Below are 23,887 nucleotides of genomic sequence, written 5' to 3'. Positions count from 1 at the left end.
TACGCGGACGACATTCAAATCGGCTTCAAATCCTGTAACCTCGCAGTATGCGAGAGACAGGTGCAGCAGGTATTGAACAAGGTTTCCAAGTGGGCAGACAAAACGTATTTAAAGTCAACCGCCCCAAAAGTTCGTGTCTTCTTTTTACTAGAAAGAGAGGCCTGGTTCCAGATCCTTGTGTTCAACTCTGTGGACATCAAATAGCTATCAACAAAGAAAACAAATTTCTAGGTATTATACTTGACTCCAAGCTTACTTTTATACAGCACATTAAATATCTTAAAGAAAAATGTCTAAGCACAATTAACTTACTTAAAATTCTATCCCACTCAACATGGGGTAGCGACAGGAAGTGTCTGATGAATGTTTATAAGAGCCGAATTCGATCCCGATCGGACTATGGTGCCGTCGTATATAACTCTGCCGCTCCGAGCGCACTAAAGATCCTAGATCCTATCCACCATCTAGGTATCCGCTTAGCCACTGGCGCTTTCAGAACAAGCCCGATTGAAAGCTTATACGCAGAATCAAATGAATGGTCCCTCCATCTACAGAGAACTTACATCAGCCTTACATATTTCCTGAAAATACACTCCAATCATCAACATCCATGTTTTAACACTGTTAACGATATGACGTGCACTACACTTTTGCATAATCGTCCCTCTGTAAGACAGCCTTTCTCGCTTCGTGTGAGGGAGCTTAGTGATGAAATACATGTCCCACTCCTCGAGCTTCGCTTAATGCATCTAACCAAGTTGTTACCACCTTGGGAGTGGCAGGCCATAGAATGTGACATATCCTTTTTAGAAGTAACAAAATACGCACCAGAGATCGAAATACGAACGCATTTTCTAGAACAACAGCACAATCACTCTTGCGCAGAGTTCTACACAGACGCTTCGAAGTCTAATGCCGGGGTGTCGTATGCTGCCGTCGGCCCATCCTTCTCAGAATCCGATGTACTACATCCGGAAACAAGTATGTTTACGGCCGAGGCCTACGCATTACTGTCTGCTGTGAAGCATATAAGAAAATCAAAACTTCAAAAGTCAGCGATATATGCAGACTCCCTAAGTGTCGTGAAGGCCCTGATGCCACTCGATACACACAAAAATCCAGTACTTAATGAACTATATTCCGTCTTGTGTAAAGCGTACATATCTTACCAGCTATTCATTATATGGCGGGTGCCTGGCCATAGGAGCATCGAGGGTGACGTTCTGGCGGACGAGATGGCCACGTCAATCGCATCGCAAGCTGTTAACCCTACCGCTGAGGTGCCTGTCACAGCTCTGAGGCTTTTCTTGCGAAGGAGGCTGCGAGACCACTGGCAACGCATGTGGGATGCGGAAACGGATAATAAGCTCCCCCTAATAAAACCACAGTTAGGATTCTGGCCCTCTACTACAATATCGCGCCGAACAGATGTCCTATTCTGTCGTCTCAGAATAGGATACACATTTGGCACCCATAATTTTCTACTCACCGGAAGTGAGCCTCCATTGTGTGGTAGATGCGGGGAGAGGCTGACCGTGCTCCACGTCCTTCTGGAGTGTTGGGAAGCCGAATATGAGCGAATGAGACATGTTTCCTTAGCATACAGGCAGCACATTCCTCTTCATCCTGTAATTTTTCTCGGTCCAGAACAGCTTTTTAATACTGACAGAGTCCTAGGTTTCCTCAGAGGTGTGGTCTTAAATGTTATTAGTCCCATGCATTCGTAGCGCTTCCTCTCTTAAGAGGATGCCGCTGGGATAGTTGTACTGTATAGCACATACCTCCAGGCCCTTGTGTTTCAAAGGCTACAAGGAGGCAATAATGCTCTAGCATATCTTATAACCTGATATATTTCTACACATCGTATTATTTTTCTTAAATGCATCTTAATGTTCATAGCACACGTCATACGTCATCGCCATAATCTTATTATACAGATTTTACGCACTTGAGCGCGACTATATTTAAGGCCCCTTTACAGCCACGTCACACTAAATTCATAGAACTCATAATTACACTGCGAACTCATCACCAAAGACGTACGTGGCGCTCTTGGCCATACCTGGCCCTTGCGCCATTAAACAGCAATCATCAATCATTAGTGGTTCCGAATTTGATATTGAGAGTCTGAGTGCCGAGAGTGGCTTATTAGCGCCAATTGCAGCTACCAGCTCTGGTTCCTTAACGGATGACTTCGCGTAATGATTGCACCTGACCTCACCTCTGCACACAGCCACATATATACGTCACCTGCTTGAATGGTGCAGTGACATCTTTGATTTCGGCGACAGGCCTTTAGGCCAAACATCTATTGTTCACCACCGTATAAACACTGCAGACACGAATCCTATTCGTCAGCGTCCCTATCGGGTATCGCATGCTGAACGACGAGTCATCCAATCAGAAGTCAACAAAATGCTCCGCAAAGGGGTCATCGAGGCATCAGCCAGCCCTTGGGCTTCACCTGTCGTCTTTGTGAAAAATAAAGATGGTATCTGGCGTTTTTGCGTCGATTATGCCACTTAAACATGATCACGCGAAAAGACATCTACCCACTACCACGCAGCGATGACGCCTTGGGCTACTTGCACCGAGCTAAATAATTCTCCTCCATCGATCTTCGGTCCGACTACTGGCAGATTTCAGTTGATGAAATTAACTGCGAGAAGACGGCCTTCATCACGACCGATGGCGTATATCAGTTCAAAGTCATGCCCTTTGGCCTATGCAATGCTCCTGCAACATTTGAACGTATAAAGGACTCTCTTCTGCGAGGCTACGCATGGACCACCTGTCTTTGTTACCTTGACGACGTTATTTTTTTTTCTCCCACGTTCCGCAGCCACATTACCCGACTCGCAGCAACTCATGCGGCCTTCCGAATAGCCGGCCTCCAACTGAACTCCACGAAGCGTCAATTCGGGCGCCGTCAGATTACCGTGTTGGGACACCTCGTTGACGCATCCGGTGTCCAACCAGATCCGGAAAAAGTTCGCGCCGTACGCAGTTTCCCTGTGCCACGTTCTGGTTCAGACGTGCGCTGCTTTGTCTGCCTGTGTACTTATTTTCGCCGCTTCGTCAAAAACTTCGGCAACGTTGCTCGGCCTTTGGCAAATCTTCTAAAGAAGAACACGCCATTCTCATGGGGCCCGGAGCAGGCTCAAGCGTTCGCCACTCTCATCGGGTTTCTGGCCACCCCTACCATACTTGCCCACTTTGATCCGTCCGCACGGACCGAAGTACCCACTGACGCGAGCGGCACGGCATTAGCGCTGTTCTCGCCCTAAAGCAGAATGGTACCAAGTGCGTGATAGCTTACGCCAGAGCGCCTGCTGTCACCTGCGGAGAGAAATTACTCCATCACCGAGCGGGATTGCTCGGATTTAGTTTGGCCTGTCACCAAGAGGCCTCGATGGGGAAGAATTGGGGATAAAACTTAATGGAGAGTACCTTAGTAACTTCGATTCGCTCATGATATTGCCTTGCTTAGTAACTCAGGGGACGAATTGCAGTGCATGCTCACTGACATGGAGAGGCAAAGCAGAAGGGTAGGTCTAAAAATTAATCTGCCGAAAACTAAAGTAATGTTTAACAGTCTCGGAAGAGAACAGCAGTTTACGATAGGTAACGAGGCACTCGAAGTGGTAAGGGAATACATCTACTTAGGTCAGGTAGTGACCGCAGATCCGGATCATGAGACTGAAATAATCAGAAGAATAAGAATGAGCTGGGGTGCGTTTGGTAGGTGTTGTGTCTGCGTCATTCTAGTTCTGCTCATGCGCAGTATACTTCCGTTTCTTCTTTACGCTCCCACTTCCCTTCCCACTTCAGGGGATAAAAGCTATCACACGTGCCTAAATAAACGCCTTCTATGTTCGAGCGGTCTGTGCCTCGTAACTGTTCGGGCCGCGTGCCGTGGAAATGATACAGTAGGCATTCTCAGATCATGAACAGCGAGTTGCCATTATCCCTCAAGAAAAAAGTGTATAACAGCTGTGTCTTACCAGTACTCACGTACGGAGCAGAAACCTGGAGGCTTACGCAAAGGGTTCTACTTGAATTGAGGAAGACGCAACGAGCTATGGAAATAAGAATGATGGGTGTAACGTTAAGTTTATAAGAAAAGGGCACATTGGGTGAGGGAACAAATAGGAGTTAATGACATCGTAGTTGAAATCAAGGAAAAGAAATGGGGCATGGGCAGGACATGTAATGAGGAGGGAAGATAACCGATGGTCATTAAGAGTTACAGAATAGATTCCAAAGGAAGGGAAGCGTAGCAGGGGACGGCGAAAAGTTAGGTGGGCGGAAGAGATTAAGGAGGTTGTAGGGACAACATGGCCACAATTAGTACATGACCGGGGTAGTTGGAGAAGTATGGGAGAGGCCTTTGCCCTGCAGTGGGCGTAACCAGGCTGATGATGATGATGATGATGACGACGATGATGTGCCGCATATTCGTGCTGCACGACGGCATCCTCTACCGCCGCAGTATCAACCCTGACGGCCCTGACTTGCTCCTTGTCCTTCCTCGTCATTTGCAATCCGTCGTTCTCGAACAAATTCACGGTGCACCGACGGTGCGACACCTTGGAGTATTGCGCACATACGATCGCGTACGACGCCGGTCCTTCTGGCGGGGTCTCTACCGCTCTGTTTTCGAAACTTGCGAATTGTGTCAGCGCCGGAAGAAACCTCCCCTGCCAGCTGTGGGCCCACACCATCCAATTTAAGGTCCCTCTCAACCATTCTTTCGCGTAGGCCTTGACCTGCTTAGCCCTTTTCCGACGACGATTAGAAGGAATAAGTGGATCGCAGTCGCTACTGATTACGCAACACGCTGTGCGATAACGAAGGTGTTGCAAACTAGTTGCGCTACAGACGTCACCGATTTTCTCATTCACATCGATGGTCCGAGTAGTTGTTTTCTCTCTCTCTCTCTCTCTCTCTCTCTCTCTCATTCACGACATCATTCTCCAGCACGGTGCACCTCGACAGTTACTTACAGACTGCGGCCGCTCGTTTTTGTCCCGAGTTGTCGACGACCTCTTCTGCTCTTGGGCTACTGAGCACAAGCTATCCACCGCCTACCACCCACAAACGAGCGGTTTTACGCAACGGCTCAACCGAATAATCACGGAGGTGCCGTCCATGTACGTTTCCAACGATCACCGCGACTGGGACGCCACGCTGGCCTATGTGACATTCGCGTGTAACCCTTGCCGACATGACAACGCAGGCTATTCACACTGTCATCTTCTGTATGGTCGCGAGCCCACTTTGCCCTTTGTCACAATCCTCCATTCTGTGCCCCGCGATGCCACTGAGTACGCTCGTGAAGTCATCGATCACGCGCACCTGGCGCGTCAAGTCGCCCGATCGCGCTTATTAGCCTCGCAGCCTCTGCAAAAAGAGCGTCATGACCGGTGCCATCGCGATGTTCAGTTCGCGCCAGGTGCTTGGGTGCTGCTTTGGTCACCATGTCGTCGGGTCGGCCTCACCCAGAAACTTCTCTCTCGCTACATCGATCGGGCTGCATCGATCGCCCCTTATGAAGTCCTACGTCATGTTAACGACGTCAATTAGGAGGTCGCGCCGTTACTGTTTCATCCATCCTCAAGTCCGCCGCCTGTTCACGTCGTGCACGTTTCGCAGCTGGAGCAATATTTCGCTCGCAGTTCGCCTACCATGCGCCAAGACGGCGCTTCACCAACCGGCTATCCTGCTACGGAAGGTTGAGCGAAGAGAGGAAGATGTTCGCGAGACGCTGGCTGCTTGGGGTTATTGGTGGTCAGCCATCTTAAATACTCAGACTCATTTTGTATATACATTGTAAATATAATCGTCTATACTCACAACATGCCCGTGACAATATTTTCTTACTCCTAATACCGCCTGTCCGATGCTGCAAAAATAACTTCCGCTTTACTCACCGCAGCTTTGGTGAAAAGTACGTTTATTAAAATGTTGCAATGAACGTTTGTCGACGCAATTGTTAAAGTTCGCTTGTATGCTGATACTTACCGTAACATATTATACTACTCTCTTTACCATTTCCCATTAGTACATCGTGAGCGTAGTTGAAATATTGAGGCCGAGTCCCCACTCGAGCGCCTCTAAAAATGCCTCATGCAACGTTGGCGCAGCCGTATCCCTCAAGAACGTCTTCGTAAATATTGCGCTCTTCGTATAAAGGCCAGGGGATCCGACCACGCTGAGTTTCTCAACAGCGCTCTGAATTTCTCCTCACTCAAATAAATTTTGTTATTTTTCATGCAAACAATTATGGGTTAGTGCGCCCCTCAATTATTATGACTGATTAGTAACAACTATCGAATAGTATGCCTGCACCATTGCGCGTCGATACGCGTTATGTTACTGAGTAATACTTGTTGGGGCTAGTTGGTGCATGCTTCCAGGACAGGGTTGTAGCTCCGAAAAAGACAACACATAGCAAGCGAGACGGGACAGGCGCAGGCGAGTGGATGGGACACGCGAGTGGTAAAGAGAGTCGCCGGGCTCATTATGCTCCCTTGGATTTGTTATTTTTGGGAAACCACTTTAGTTGCTCTAGCATAGCTTCTTATACAACCCTGCCAGACGCCCTACAGTACGGCGTCTGGCAATCATGGCATATGTGTCATAGCCTGTGGCACCTCAAACCTGGCGGCGCCTGACCGAAGGTCAAAAGAAGAACGCTGTCAGCTCCAAACTTGATAAGATGGAGCAAGTCATCAAGCTCAACAACTTCCTTTGCGCCTGTCCCGCCTCGCTTGCTATGTGTTGCCTTTTTCGGCGCTCTAAACTTCACCATGCCATACCAACACGCCCGAAACGATACGTTACTGAGGACCATGTGATTGTGTCTTTCATAAGCCTCTCATCATTGACCACCTACGTCAAATTGTGCTTGAGGAACTGATGGTAAAATCGTCATTCGCACAAAACTGATGACCAATGCTATTTTTGTCGAGCTGAGAACAATGATGATTTAGGCCCCCTGAGTTACATGCAGTTCAGCACAAACGAAGAGGTGTGCGTTTTGAAGTTCTTGGACGCCGAAAATTCACCACTAACCGACGAAGCCTCCGGCAATTCGGCCTGACAGCTGAAGGAGCTTCCCGTAAACTTGCCACTAGTTTTCATCGTACATGCTTCCACATATGTTAGCATCTTCTAAACACGCACTTGTAGCTTCTCATTCCACAGACTGACGGCTATACAGGCCATTTTTCACTCAGCGCGCTTTATTTTTTGCGCGTCATCTGCCACAAGCACTAGACGGCACGCGCCGTTCCTTAACTCTCTACCGCTACACTGAGTGCAGCATCATGCTTGTGGAGAAATGGGAAACTACGGTCCAGCGGGTCGTTCCGCACACTGACTTCTCTGGCCACCATAATTTAGTCTTGATGGCCGTTTAAGCTGATTCTAATCGCATTCTCCTGAAGAAGCGTCGACGGCCGCATAAGGGAAAGCGTAGAATGTAGTAATTGCCGCAATTCATGAGAATTATTTCAATATGATAAACGCTAAGAAATCGCTGCACCGAGACCTTCTTTTGCCATTGTGTTGAGGGCGAATAGAAGATGCCTAGCTCGGGTAGCTACCATTATGCAAAATTGCATGGGTCTCTTGCTCTACATTTTTACATTGCTTTGCCCAACAAAATCTTTATTAAATGTGGGTGTGTGAGTCTGCTTCTCGCACTAGTGTTTTTCGTGCGGAAAGCTACCGATATCAAATGGCCTTCATGTGGAATACCTTGTATTTGATATTGCATTGTTTATTTCAGAAAACATTGTTTACCGTAAAAATAACCCGGATCGTGGCCTACCAGACATACTTATTTGCAAGAGCTTAAACGGCCCGTACTTTCAGGAAACCACTATTGTGCTGCATTTTACAACAAACATACGAGGAACACAGATGGGCCGCATGGTTTTTTTTGTCCCAATGTTGTCCTTGATGCTGCCAGTAGTCATAGGTATGACATACTCCTTCATTACAATAGATGTTTGCTGCCATTGAATAAAACTGGGGAATTATTGAATGATAATCAGATTATACTAGCATACTCCTGTCTTATCTAAAGACATTTTTGAAAAGTTTGCAGAGGAAATGTCTTCCAGAGGTGGGCACTAATTCAGGAACAAATGGTAAAGTCTATGAAAGAAATTAGTCTGGTTCCACTAATTGAGGTAATAAGTCTTTATGCTAGGTTCTGCAATTAAACCATTTCCCTATTTCATGTCCTTGTGAGATCATCTAGATCAAGATCAAGACCACTTTCTGGATGTGCTTACTCAAGGAATGCTATTACCGAAACGTGCTGTGACATCTGGCACTTCAGTCAGTATCCGCTGCTATTGCATGGTGTAGGCTTTTTTTGGAAACCACCAACTTGGAGCATTGCATGCATTCAAACCTCGCTATAAAGAATTTGAAGGGGGAGCCAAATCCCTTCGTGGTATCTGTGACTTCGTTATACCTGTTATTGACATTTACTGCAATATAACCTTAATGTGGTACAAAATTTTAAACGTGGAAATAAGAAGACGTTGCAGTCCGCGGATGTGCTACACGGCCATGCATGGGATGAAACTTTAACAAAACCACGAAGGTATCTTCGGACTTAGGTGCTCGGACTTAGCTCGCGACGCGACAACCTTTAGATAGCTGCCTTCTGCTCCTTGTCATGGTCTTTCGCGTCCGCTTTCCACCTGGCTCGTCGCGGTCGAGCCACACGTGATCGACTACAACGTGCTCCGCTGTGTGATCGAGGAGGAAAGGAAACTTGGCCGTGCCGGTTTGGTTTGGCCGCCTCGTGGCCTCCATGACTGCACCAATGCCGATGCGATCTCAGAGACAATGCCTATCAGCCAGCTCGCGCAATGCGCCGCACGGACAGGGAGAAATGAAGGCACGGCTTTGCTGTGTGACCCTCGAGATTGCGCCGCGGAGTTCTCAGAGGCGACGACCAGCTGCACCTGCCTTCGTGGTGCGTCGCGCAGAACTGAATGCACTAATCTTTATAAACACAGGGCGTGGTCGCGCAGCGTGGCGCCGCGGGCGCAGCTATGCACGCGCAAGAGAGAGAGGCCAGTGGAGAAGTACGATAGTGAGCTGCTGGTTGTGCACACCTACGCGCGGCGGTGAGGAAGACCAGTGTTGCTAGACGACGTATTGGACGCGGGAACTCGAGAATTTCGAACTACCGCCGCGAACGAATGCCAGACTCCGCGGAAAGCGATGTACTCAGCAGTCAATGGTCGGATATTCTTTGGTTTCGGAGAGGAATCTAGTTCGTCATATCCATTGGCAGAGCAATTTTGCTTCATTAGAAAGAGGTTCTTGAGATACTTTGGTATAATTCGTTTCGTCATAACGAGGTTTCAGCTTGTTAATAAGTACGACGAATACTTAATGAAAAAATCTCGAAAACTTTGCCACAATAAAAATTTTGACTAAATGAAGATGACTTCAATAATAGCCGCTATCAATTTTCTAATGTCAACACGTGCCCTTAAGACATTATAAAAACATGATTTTTGAAATAAAAAAATACATTTTGTACATAGTGGTCTTTTTACTACCACTAATGGGTGCCTCTTCAAGTAAGGGGCACGCATACAGATACAGAATTTTCACGATAGCCTTCGATCGTGATCTACTTGGTATGGATCATGCATAATCGTGGTCGAAAGTGCCCGTGCAGAAGCAGCCGATCTGGATATAACTCGCCTGTGCTACGTCGTGCCTGAGTGACACGTGTGTATATTCATCATCTGTTTTATCACACAACGACCTCATAGTCGTTGTGTGGCGCCACGTGATGGTAAAAGCAAAGAGGGATTCTTCAGGCTACCTTTCAAACGTAAAGAACTTGAGTGGCGCTACAAGGTAAACAGAACAAGTATTTAATTTCGACAGTTTCGATCCGTGGACCGATCTTCATCAGGGTTTACAAAAAAAAATGGCAGTTCGGCCCTGGTAGTGAAGACACCAGACCGGGTGCCCGGTCGTTCTTACATACATCAGACCGAGAGGAACAGTTGTGACAGTGATTGATTTTCGGCGCCTTGGCAGATTTACAGCGGCCTTTGGCAGCTATGCAGGGCAAGAGGAAGGCGGAGTCACATGTATGTAGAGCAAGGAGGTCAGTGAGGAAAAAAAAGGAAAAAGAAAGAAAAAGGAAAGAAAAAGAAAACAGCACACAGGAGGAGGGAGACGTAAGTCGGAGATTGAGGGGGGTGGGAAGTAGCGGCAGCTGGTTCCCGTGCACCAGAGGCAAGGAGGGAGAAAGCGGTCGTTTCGCAGCACCAGTGCGTGGGCTGCCGTTGTAGCGGGAGAGAGGGCAAGTTGAATCGGGTGGCGGGGGGCACAATAGAGAAGGGGCCCAGAAGGAAGACAGAAGAGCGGCAACTTGTGGAAAGAAACACAGTGTCACAGTACACATATACAAGGCACGGCCCGTTCCAGCAACTCTGTGGTCCAGCTACGGTGCGAAAAAAAGAAATAAATATAGTTCCAAAAAAGAATATATGCGTGGGATTCGCAAAGCTTTGCGAATCGCACGCATATATTCTTTTTTGGAACTATATTTTTTCTTTCTTGGAACTGTTCTCTTTTTCTTTCCTTTTTTCTTTCTTGCACTTGCGATGCCGACACTGCAAACAGTCACAGGCTTCGAAATAAAGTCTAAGGAAAAGCGCCCTTTTTGGAGGAAGCGGGGCCGAAACAAAGAATATGCCCCATTGTCTCAGCTTCGCCGCATAGTGAGCAGGCCGCTAATGCAGCCAGGCTCTTGCTACGGGATGCCGTCAGAGAGCAACCGATGCGGATGCAGAGCGCGATAAACAGTTCCTGCCTCACGAGGAATCGATGAGGAAGGGGACGAGGCGTCGACCGCTGGCGAATCCCTAGTCCCTCTGCAGCGCTGTAAGGAGCTGCCGCACCGTGCGCCTTGCGTAGTCGAAGGCTGTTACTGCAGCGCCGACGGTTACAGCGGCGTGGTGGGACGTCTTTGTCAGCCTCCTCGTTGCCCTGGACGCCGAAGTGGGAGAGCAGGCACTTCAATTCATAAGCAGGCGAAGTTGTCCGTTTTCTTTTTTTTTCGGGGAGAGCGACAACTTCGTCTCTAGATTTTGGCGCGGAAATTCAAAGGCCCACGCGGCAGTTTTTGCCAGATATTTGCATTAGGGTTCGCGAGCAAATACCACAGCCCAGAAGGCATTGTAGCATCGCCGAGTACGTTCTTTTTGTTAAGGTGTTATTACCGCATGTTGACAATAATTTACATACTACAGAACATGCCCAACACAGGCGATTGGCCAGGAAGTGGCCCCGTACATGTAAAATAAACAGTAAGAAATAAAAAAAAGTATGCAAGTCAATAGTTTTCACAGAGCAGCATGATTGCGCAGGAGTACATGCACGAGCGGGTGTTTTCTTTACGCCAAAGAGGACAGAATAAAATGACCAAATTTTCTGCATTTGATTCAGCGCTGGTAAACAAACACGTATTTTTTTGTAAGCTCGCACTGAGGAAACTTTTCAAAGTCTTTTCAGCTATAAAGGAGCACTTCAGTATGAGAACTTTAGTTTTGAAGCAGCACAGCGAGCGGCAAACGTTCAGCAGCAAATAATGGCGTGAAATAAGCTGTTTCCAGATCACATTGGCTTTTTGAGCAACTTATAGTTGTCGATTTCATCTGGTCCAAGAACTCGTTTGTGTAAACTTGCGGTAAGCAAGTACACCTTCAGCGTCGTTTTACCATTAGAACACTTGCAACTGAAGGTAAGTAGACAAACTTACAATGTATTTTTTCAAGTCGAAATAATTTTTCGTAATAAGTGAGGCATCATTTGTAAAATTGTGAAATGGGCCCAGCTTCATCAAGTTTACAAAAAATTCTGTGGAGTTGGCTTATATGGGTACATTATATCTATGTTATTTTCGCGGGCAAGACGTACGATTGTGTTCATTTATTCGGCTACATTCGTACTTCTATTTTGCCAAATAGGGCCTATATGATTTCGGCTTCAAATGATATAATCTTACAACATATGAGCATACTTCCAACCGTCGAGGATACCTTCCGCATCCTACGTAAAGTGTATCGGTTGTTTGTTTATATTTAACGCTACCTACACGATTGTCGTAGTTCCGTGTACTTCTTTCAGCAGCAGCGCTGTACTTTTAAGAGCAGCATCAATGTTTTTCTTAAAGGAAAAGAAGCGGCCTGCAAGAACCCACAAGGTATTAAATTTGATCCCGCAACTTGGCCTTACGCAAGTGTATTCGCCTACGATAATAGTACAGATGAGTGCCAAGAATATCCAGCCGATTCCATTCCCACCGATGGGACACGCGCGGTGTACCCAACCAGGCACAGTTGCTTTGTCCGTTGCACCCCAGGTATGTCCTATATTTTATGTTTTTTCTGCTAGTGTAGTAATAACCTACTCACAGAAAAATGAGGTAGGCAAACACACGTGTATTTCGCCGCACAGGAAGTACATTCAACAAAAAATATCCCTGAAAATGGGTGTAGCAGCACGCAATTTATCTTGCACTAATACTTATGATGTAATGAAGTTGCGGGAAAGCTGTTGTTAAAGAGGATATAGCCTAACAATTTTCGTAGGCAACGTCTTAGTTGTCTTCAAAAGAGGTCGGTGTAACGACGATATCGCTATCTTTTAACAATTCAGAAAAAAACATGGTCATACAGGCGAATTGTAGATGTTGCATGAACATGAAAGGCGTGTTAATTGATGTCTTTGCTGAGAACACTTAGCAATAGTCAGTAAATATTCAGATAATGCAAACCAGTCGAATGACGAGTTAACGTGGTGGAATGTGAATGTCTGTGTCGCCTTCCCCCTCTGCCGTGGCGCCGGCAGGTGCCATATAACATATCATATAACATATAAGCAATACGTTCGTTACCAAAGATATTGGCAGGTCAAGACAGAATAATTAAACAGTTAGAAACACTGCGAACTCAGTGCAAGCAAATCGAAGACAAAATTGGGAATCTAACGTCAAAAGTTGCCAAATTAGCTGAGGATTTATCTGTTTTGTCTGCGCTTGGGGACAGAGAAGAAGTGCAAGCGCAGAATAACCAGCTTTCAAAAGCTATGCGAAACGTATTAATCAATCAGGACGAAATCGAAAATTGTTCACGTAGGAATAATTTACTGTTTTTCGGCATAGACGATGAGATCGAGAAGGAAACATGGGATGAATCGGAACGGAAGGTTATATCTGTCTGCTCGGCCAAACTGGGTATTACTGTTGAACCGTCAACAATTGAGAGAGCTCACAGGATGGGGAAGCATAATAACGATAAACCAAGGCCCATTATTGTGAAGTTTGGAGTATTCAAGGACAAACAGCGTCTTCTTTCTGCGGCTTCGAAATTGAAAGGCAGCAGAATATCACTGAGTGAAGACTACTCCCAGCAGATTCGGCGATGTAGAAGCAAACTGATTGCTTATGCGCGAGAACAGAACTCTGGAGCTAGATATAAGCTGAAGTACAACAAGATGACTTATGAGGGCAAGACCTATGTTTACGATGATACAACGGATTCCGTACGGGAGTACATTCAATAGCAAACAAAACGTGAGCCGCCGCGGCTCAGAAGAAACTCGGCGGATCGCCTGTCCGTCATCGTTATCAATTGTAGGAACCTGAAGAATAAAACAGACGTATTCTCTAGCCTTCTGCGCATTTCACAACCAGATATTGTCATCGGAACAGAATCGTGGCTCGACCCTCGCATATCGGATTGTGAAGTATTTCCATCCGAATACATAGCTTATCTAAAAGACCGTAATCACCAGGAAGGAGGCGTGTTCATTCTTGTACATGCCGGAATCAGAAGTGTACCGTTATACTGTGATGTTTCTTCAGAATGCATTTGGTGCAAAATATTGGTTTCTGGTGGTAACAGCCTTGTGGTGGGATCGTTTTACCGGCCACCATCTTCAACAAGCCTAGAACCATTTCACAGCCTTGCACGATCACTGTCGGTCTTATCATCGGAAACTATTCTACTTGGGGGCGATTTTAACATGCCTGACGTTGTATGGCGTGACCGCTATCCTGTAGCGACGAGCGCCTCGGCACTTCACTTGGCCTTCATTCAACTAACACGTAACAATGAACTTGCTCAGTTTGTAAGTTTCCCAACGCGTTATGGTTCAGCTAAGGACAGTACGTTGGACTTGTTGTTTAGCAACAATGATGATTTAGTTCAATCAGTTACGGCAGCACCAGGAATAAGTGATCATGAGGTCGTAAATGCAACAATAGTGTGCAAGAAGTTACAGGTTAGCAAGAATGGCCCGAGAAAAATTTTTATGTATGAACAGGGGAATTATAATGCCATAGACGAAGAGTTACACTTATTCCTGCTAGTATTGCTGGAATACAGCAGTCAGTACAGCATAGAAAGATTATGGGCTCTATTCAGAGACAAAATCCTGTCTTTGGTCGCTAAATACATTCCCTCGAGAGTGGTATCATCTAGACGTAGAATGGATTAACAAATAATTGCGTCTGTCAATAAGAAAGAAGGCCGGAGTATACAAGGCATTCAAGATAGCACCAAGTCAGAACTTATATGACAAGCTTAGAACTCTAACTAAAAACTTGAAACAAGAATTAAAGGCAGAAAAATAACATACTTGTCGTCACTAGCTGATAAAATAAGATCTAATCCTATGGAGCTATAGCGATATGTCAAAAGCAACAGAAAAGACAGTGTCGGCGTTCCGGCTCTCCGGCAAGAAATGATATGTTAATTGATGACACAAAGAAGGCTGATTGCTTTAACGAATATTTTCAGTCCGTCTTCACAGCATATCGTCATACTCCGATACCTGAATTACATGAACAATTACCTCAAATGCATGACATCGTTTTAAATGAGGCTGGAAATAGGGCTCTGTTTTGCCACTATAATCCTCATTCTGCTCATGGTCCGGATGGTATATCAAATCACGTCTTGAAACGCTGTTCCCACAGTATTGCTCCTATCTTGGTTGAATTATTTACCAAGTCAATAATTTCTCAACAATTACCTAATGACTGGAAAATGGCCAATGTAACTCCTATATTTAAAAGTGGTCGTCGTGATTTGGCAAGCAATTAAAGACCGGTGTCCTTGACATCTGCTTGTTGTAAAACACTAGAACATGTTATTTACTCTGGTCTTATTAAGCATCTTCATGACCATAATTTTTTCATCCCGACCCAGCATGGATTTCGCCTGTGATTATCCTGTACCACTCAACTTACTGAATTCATACATGACGTTGCACTCGGCTTTAACAATAGTACGGAGATCGATGCTATATTTATTGATTTTCGAAAGGCATTTGATGTAGTCCCGCATGACTTACTTTTGTACAAACTATCATTTCCTGGCCTCCCCGATTCACTTTAGGGTTGGATTAAAGATTATTTGTATAAACGGCAGCAAAAAGTGGTTCTGAACGGTGCGACGTCGAGAACGGTTAATGTTTTATCAGGTGTGCCTCAAGGGTCGGCCTTGGGCCGTTGCTGTTCCTCATATTTATCAATGACTTAAGCGAAGGCTGTGTTTCAAATATCAGACTGTATGCGGATGATTGCGTTGTGTACCTTCCTGTGTCTTGTGCCGAACATACGAGTGTGTTGCAGTTTGATCTCGAAAAAATTTGTTCCTGGTGTGCTAAATGGAAAATGGATTTGAACGTAGTAAAGTGTTATCATGTTAAATTTACGAATAAAAAGAAAAAGGTGCCCAGTTCATACTCAATAAATAATGTTTTAGTACAATGCGTTGACGAAGTCAAATACCTGGGCGTCACGTTAACTGCGGGATTAGAATGGACGTCCCACATTGACACAACAAGCGCTAAAGCGTGCCGCCTTTTGCACCTTTTCTACAGAAACTTCAAGTATGCGCCAAAACCATTGAAGGAAGCTTTATATCTTACAAATATTAGGCCAGTGTTAGAATACGCTTGCACAGCATGGGATCCCTTCACAAAAGTTCTTGAAGATAAGTTAGAGCATGTTCAGAAAAGGGCTGCAAGATTCGTCACGGGCATCTACGACTACAAAATTAGAGGATCGCAAATCAGGGAAAATCTAGGATGGAAGTTGCTGTCCACACGCAGAAACATAATCAGGTTAAAGCTTTTACACAACATTAACAGCGGTAAAACAGGAATCGATAAGAACATATATTTAAAACCACCTCATTATCAATCTAAAAGACGCGACAATTCCAAGAAAATAAGGGCCTACCAAAGTCGTATTAATGTATTTCAGTTTTCATTCGTTCCGCGAACAATTGCAGAGTGGAATTTGCTCCCGGATGAGATAGTGCCTGCACCCAATTTCTCATCTGCTATAGAGAACTTTATGTGAATCTGTTTTAGAAAATATTTCCAGTGTGCCATTTTATGTATTGTGTAACAAATTTTATAATCGGATGTTAGTATTCGATGTGTTGTCTTTCTTTACTAATTACGATTATTGTATTTCTAATACCACAGATGATATGATGCCGCTGTTCGCGAAGTTGACTTTTATGTTTGTAATTAACCCCCCTACGATAATGCCCAAGTCGGGCGCTGTAGGTATTTGTAATAAATAAAATAAATAAATATCTGCCGCACCCTCCGTCAGATGGTGCAAAGATACCGACATGGGGACGGAACAGAGTTGGGCCAGTGAAGGAGGAAGAGCGGAAAGTGCTGGCCACATGAATGTGTGTGGGTGTGTGCGAGTGCGGGCGCACACACAGCCTTGGGGCATGTTTGCGCGTCTGTGTCCACATGCACTGAAATACTAGAGTATGCGTAGGCTCAAAGCCGGAGCGCCACCGTTGACACAGCCCTAACGCGGCGCGGTTACTCTTAATGTGTGAAGACATCAAGTTAATATCAACATCAACCTGGTTACGCCCGCTGCAGGGCAAGGTTCTCTCCCATAGTTCTCCAACTACCTCAGTCATGTACTAATTGTGGCCATGTTGTCCCTGCAAACTTTCTAATCTCATCCGCCCACCTTCCCGCTACGCTTCCCTTCCCTTGGAATCCAGTCCGTAACCCTTAATGACCATCGGTTATCTTCCATCCTGATTAAATATCCTGCGCACGACCCCTCCCCCATTTCTTTTAGAGCGCAGCTCTTTGGCGTCCGTTCCTGGGTTTCGCGTCGTCGTCGGCGTCGTCGTCGTCGTCGGCGTCGTCGTCGGCCTCGTAACCAGCTCCGCCCCCCTTTCATCCCCCCAGCGCTAGCAGCGACCGACTGATACCGCTGGATGCCGCTGACGCCGCTAGAGAGTCAAGATAACGTGACTGCATAGAACACCGTCGCCGCCATGCAGAAAGAGGAGGAAAGGGTCCCCCCCCCCCTGTTCTTGTGTGGCGGATAGCTGGGGTTGACTCACTATCGCCGTCAGCGGCATCAGTCAGTCGCTGCTATCTCTTCCCTCCTCCCTTTATCGTGTTGTCCGCTTGCTGCGCGCGCTTCTGCCCCCATCGTTTGCCGCTGGGTGTACACGCCGCCCCCCTCCGCTTCCGCTTACTGCTGGTTGCTCTCGACGGCGGCGATGAGCCTCCGCTTCGGCGGCGCGAACTACAGGGTCTTCTCGGCGGCGGCGATGAGCTTCTGCTTCAGCCTCGCTTACTGCTGGTTGCTCTCGACGGCGGCGATGAGCCTCCGCTTCGGCGGCGCGAACGGCAGGGTCTTCTCGGCGGCGGCGCTTAGCCTCTGCTTCCCCCACGGCTGTGACAACCTCGCGAGGCACTTGTATAGATCTCGTCTTTGAGAATCAAGCATTGGTGTACCAAGTCGAACATATATCAGTCTATTTCTCCGACCACAAAGCTTCCTTCATGACTGTCAAGAACTGTTAGTGGAGTGGAGTCTTTGTTAAAGGAATACGTGTGAAAAATAAAAAAAAAATTATGTGATAGCGCATACATGTGTTGCTCGATTTCTTTCCCTCAATCTATCCAAAAGGTGAAACAGCTTATTTGCTGCGCTCACATTTCGCATTAGGAAGTAACGTAATCGTCGGTAATTTTTTTCTTCTTTTCAACTAATTTGTCATTAACTGGGGTTCGTTCCCTCAACCAATCAGCTCTTCTCCTATCCCTGAACGTTACACCTATCATTCTTCTTTCCATAGCTCGTTGCGTCGTCATCAATTTATGTAGAACCCTTTTCGTAAGCCTCCAGGTTTCTGCCCCGAGCGCGAGTACTGCTAAGACACAGCTGTCCTACACTTTTCCCTTGAGGGATAATGACAACCTGCTGTTCATGATCTGAGAATGCCTGCCAAACGCACCCCAGCCCTTTCTTATTCTTCTGATTATTTCAGTCTCACGTTCCGGATCCGCGGTCATTACCAGTCATAAGTAGGTGTATTCCCTTACTACGTCTAGTGCCTCGCCACGTATCGTAAACTGCTGTTTTCTTCCGAGACTGGTAAACATTAGTTTTCTGCAGATTAATCTTTAGACCCACCTTTCTGATTTGCCTCTCCAGGTCAGTGAGCATGCAATGCAATTGGTAACCTGAGTTACTAAGCAAGACAATATCATCAGTGAATAGCGAGTTACTAAGGTATTCTCCATTAACTCTTATCCCCAGTTCTTCCCAATCCAGGTCTCTCAATACCTCTGATAAAGACGCTGTGAATAGCATTGGAGAGATCGTATCTAGGTGCCTGACGGCTTTCTTTATTGGGATTTTGTTGCTTTCTTTATGGAGGACTACGGTGGCTGTGCAGCCACTATAAATATCGTTCAGTACTTTTACACATGGCTCGTCTACACCCTGATTCCGTAATGCATCCATGACTGCTGGGATTTCAGCTGAATCAAACGCTTTCTCGTAATCAATGAAAGCTATGTATAAGGGTAGGTTATATTCCGCACATTTCTCCATTCGTCATTGATAGTGTGAATATGGGCTATTGTTGAGTAACCTTTACGGTATCCTGTCTGGTCCTTTGGTTGACAGAAGTCTAAGGTGTCCCTGATTCTATTTGCGAGAACCTTAGTAAATACTTTGTAGGCAATGGACAGTAAGTGATTGGTCTGTAATTTTTCAAGTCTTTGGCGTCCCCTTTTTTATTGATTAGGATTATGTTAGCGTTCTTCAAGGATTCCGGTTGAATCAAACGCTTTCTCGTAATCAATGAAAGATATAGATAAGGGTAGGTTATATTCCGCACATTTCTCTATTCGTCATTGATAGTGTGAATATGGGCTATTGTTGAGTAACCTTTACGGTATCCTGCCTGGTCCTTTGGTAGACAGAAGTCTAAGGTGTCCCTGATTCTATTTGCGAGAACCTTGTAAATACTTTGTAGGCAATGGACAGTAAGTGATTGGTCTGTAATTTTTCAAGTCTTTGGCGTCCCCTTTTTTATAGATTAGGATTATGTTAGCGTTCTTAAAAGATGCCGGTACGCTGGAAAGTCATGAGGCATTGCGAATACAGAGTGGCCAATTTTTCTAGAACAATCTGCCCGCCATCCTTAAACAAACCTGCTCTTACCTGATCCTCCCCAGCTGCTTTCCCCCTTTGCATAACTCCCAAGGTTTCCTTCACTTCTTCCAGCGTTACTTGTCGGATTCCAAATTCCTCTAGACTATTTTCTCCTCGATTATCGTCGTGGGGGCCAGTGGTGCTGTATGAATCTCTATAGAACTACTCAGCCACTTGGACTATCTCACCCATATTAGTAATGACAGTGCCGGCTTTGTCTCTTAACGCATGCATCTGATTCTTGCCTATTCCTAGTTTGTTCTTCAGTGGTTTTAGGCTTCCTCCATTCCTGAGAGCATGTTCAATTGTATCCATATTATAGTTCCTTATGTCAGCTATCTTGCGCTTGTTGATTAACTTGGAAAGTTTTGCCAGTTCTATTCTAGCTGTAGGAATAGAGCCTTTCATACATTGGCATTTTTTGATGAGACCTTTCGTCTCCTGCGATAGCTTACTGCCATCCTGTCTAATGGAGCAACCCCCAACTTCTATTGCACGCTCCTTAATGATGCCCATAAGATTGGCGGTCATATCTTCAACACAAACGTCCTTTCCTGAGTTCAGACCGAATACCTGTTTGTAGCTTTATCTGGAATTCCTCTATTTTCCCTCTTACAGCTAACTCATTGATCGGCTTCTTATGTACCAGTTTCTTCCGTTCCCTCCTCAAGTCTAGGCAAATTAGAGTTCTTAACATCCTATGGTCACTACAGCTGACCTTGCCGAGCACTTCCACATATTTTATGATGCATGGGTTAGCAGTGAGTATAAGGTCTATTTCATTTCTAATCTCGCCAGGGGGCTCCTCCAAGTGCACTTTCGGCTATGCCGTTTGCGAAAGAAGGTATTTATTATCCGCATATTATTCTGTTCTGTAAACTCTACTAATAACTGTCCCCTGCTATTCCTAGTGTCTATGCCATATTGCCCCACTGACTTGTCTCCAGCCTGCTTCTTGCCTATCCTGGCATTGAAGTCGCCCATCACTATAGTGTATTTTGTTTTGACTTAACCCACCGCTGATTCCACGTCTCCATAGAAGCTTTCCACTGCCTAGTCATCACGACTGGATGTAGTGGTGTAGACCTGTAGGACCTTCAATTTGTACCTCTTACTAAGTTTCACAACAACACCTTCCACCCTCCTGGTAATGCTATAGAATTCCTGTATGTTACAGGAGTCCGACTCCTAGTTCTCGTCTCTCCGCTAAGCCCCGGTAGCACAGGACGCGCCCACTTTTTGGCACTGTATATGCTGTACTGGATCAGGTAACAGCAGATTGGTTGAAGGATGGTGGGCAGATTGTTTTAGAGGAACTGCCCATCGTGTATACGCAATACCTGATGACCTCGAGCGTACTGGAATCTTGGAAGAACGCTGAAATAATCCGAATCCATAAGAAAGGGTACGCCAAAGACTTGAAAAATATAGACCGATCAGCTTACTGTCAGTTGCCTACAAACTATTTGCTAAGGTAATCGCAAATACAATCAGGAACACCTTGGACTTCTGTCAAGCAAAGGACCAGGCAGGATTCTGTAAAGGCTACTCAACGATAGACCATATTCACACTACCAATCAGGTGATAAAGAAATATGCGGAATATAACCAACCGTTATATATAGCTTTCATTGATTACTAGAAAGCGTTTGATGCTGTCGAAACCTTAGCAGTCATGGAGGCATTACGGAATCAGGGTGTAGACGAGCCGTAAGTAAGAATACTGAAAGATGTCTATAGGGGTTCCACAGCCACCGTAGTCCTCCATAAAGAAAGCCACAAAATCCCAATAAAGAAAGGCGTCAGGCAGGGAGATACGATCTCTCCAATGCTATTCACAGCGTGTTTACAAGAGGTATCCAGAGACCTGGATTGGGAAGAATTGGGGATAAAATAATAGAGAATACCTTAGTAACTTGCGATTCGCTGATGATACTGTCTTGCTTAGTAGCTCAGGGGACCAATTGCAATGCACGCTCACTGACCTGGAGAGACAAAGCAGAAGATTGGATCTAAAATTTAATGTGCAGAAATATAAAGTTGTGTTTAACAGTCTCGGAAGAGAACAGCCATTTACAATAGGAAGCGAGGCACTGGAAGTGGTAAGGGAATGCGTCTACTTACGGCAGGTAGTGACGGCGGATCCGGATCATGAGACGGAAATAATCAGAAGAATAAGAATGGGCTGGAGTGCGTTCGGCAGGCATTCTCAGATCATGAACAGCAGGTTGCCATTATCGCTCAAGAGAAAAGTGTATAATAGCTGTGTCTTACCTGTACTCACCTACGGGGCAGAAACCTGCTGGCTTACGAAAAGGATTCTACTTAAATTGAGGACGACGCAACGAACTATGGAAAGAATAATGATGGGTGTAACGTTAAGGGATAAGAAAAGAGCAGATTGGGTGACGGAACAAACGCGAGTTAATGACATCTTAGTTGAAATCAAGAAAAAGAAATGGGGGGCATGGGCAGGCCATGTAATGAGGAGGGAAGATAACCGATGGTCATTAGGGTTACGGACTGGATTACAAGGGAAGGGAAGCGAAGCAGGGGGCAGCAGAAAGTTAGGTGGGCGGATGAGATTAAGAAGTTTGCAGGGACGACATGGCCACAATTAGTACATGACCGGGGTTGTTGGAGAAGTATGGGAGAGGCCTTCGCCCTGCAGTGGGCGTAACCAGGCTGATGATGATGATGATGATGCTGTACTGAAGGCACTGGGCATTGGGCATAGTGCTTGTGAGAGAGAAGACGACGAAAATCGCTGGCTTCCCCGTTTCGCCATTGCACCGACCTCTTGAAGCCTAGCGCTACAACCTAGAACTAGTGCTGCTACACAAACACCCCAGTTGTATTTGGTGGAGTTTCTGGGTTTTTCTTGTACATCCTAGAACTCCGCAGTCGGTCGCTGCCACCAGCCATTTCAATGGATGAACCGGGGCCGTCCCAGGCTGCTGCTCCCGGGCCCCAGGCCATCGTTTGCTCTGGCGCCATCCGGCAGTGCGATCCGACTATATTTAGTGGCACAGATGACCACGGCGTGGAAGACAGGCTCACCGAATATGATCGTGTAAGCGCCTATAACAAGTGGGACGACCGCGCAAAGCTCACAAATGTCATATTTTACTTTACTGGCGTGGCAAATCTATGGCTCCACAATCATGAAGCCGATTATACCAACTGGTCGGCTTTAACACAACTTTGGCAGAGGTCTTCAGCCGTCCCGCCGTTCCACGGCTTCGCACTGAGCAGTGCTTGCGTGGCCGAGCTCAACGCCAGGACGAGACTTTCACCAGTTATATTGAAGACGTGCTCTTGCTCTGCAAGCGTGTCAACTCATCTATGGACGAAGCAGACAAGATCAAGCACGTCATGAAAGGCATCGATGACCATGCCTTCCAGATGCTCGCCGCGAAGAGTCCCCGGACGATTGCCGAGGTCATACAGCTTTGTCAGCAGTACGACGAGCTGCGCATGCAGCGTGCATCAACACAGGCTGCTCAGCAGGACATCGCGGATCTATCTCCGTTGGATTTCAGCCGCGACGCTGCCGATATCTCTGTTTTAATGCCAGAGATAAAGCAGTTCATCCGTCAGGAAGTCGCAGGCCAACTCTCTCTGGCGAATAGCGCACCCGAGCCGTCGACGACCTTGGCACCTACGCTTCATGTAATTCAGAGCAAGTTGCCGCGGCGCTACCATCTGCCCCTCCTCCGCAGCCTGCAGCTAGACCGCTAACATACGCTGACGTTGTCACCCGGCCTTACGCTCCTCCGGCTCCTGATGCCTACTGGGCCGACGGCACCTTCCATGTGCCACCGCCACCTTCCCGTCCAATTGCCGTCCCTTACTGCGCCGCTGCAGCCCCTGTCGTCAACCCGTGGCGTACACCTGATAACCGGCCAATATGCTATTCCTGCCATTTTCCGGTCCACGTAGCGCGATTCTGCCGCCGTCGCAGCCCCCGTTTACCTGACAGTGGGGGCACCTCAAGCTACAGACGTGTTCGACTTCCGCGTCAGGACCCGTCTAACCTTCCACCGGGCTCGTCTTACAGTCGCCTCCCCTTCGATTCACGCCGGTCAACTTGCCCATGTCGGCGATCTATTTCCCCGACGGTTCCCCGACCCAGCCCAGGCCGTGAGGAAAACTAACAGTCGTAGTTCCAGAGGCAAGAACTGCGTCCATGTCGAACATTCCAAGGCCTCATTCAACTGTCCGTAGACGGCGTCACCGTACACGCACTTATCGACATCGGAGCCGCCGTTCCTATTATTAGTGAGAAGCTTTGCCGCAATTTGAACCAAGTGACCA

Source organism: Dermacentor variabilis, chromosome 11, assembly GCF_050947875.1.
Source record: "Dermacentor variabilis isolate Ectoservices chromosome 11, ASM5094787v1, whole genome shotgun sequence".
Lineage (NCBI taxonomy): Eukaryota > Metazoa > Arthropoda > Arachnida > Ixodida > Ixodidae > Dermacentor > Dermacentor variabilis.
The sequence above is the reverse complement of the archived record's forward strand: the minus strand, read 5'-3'. Positions refer to the sequence as shown.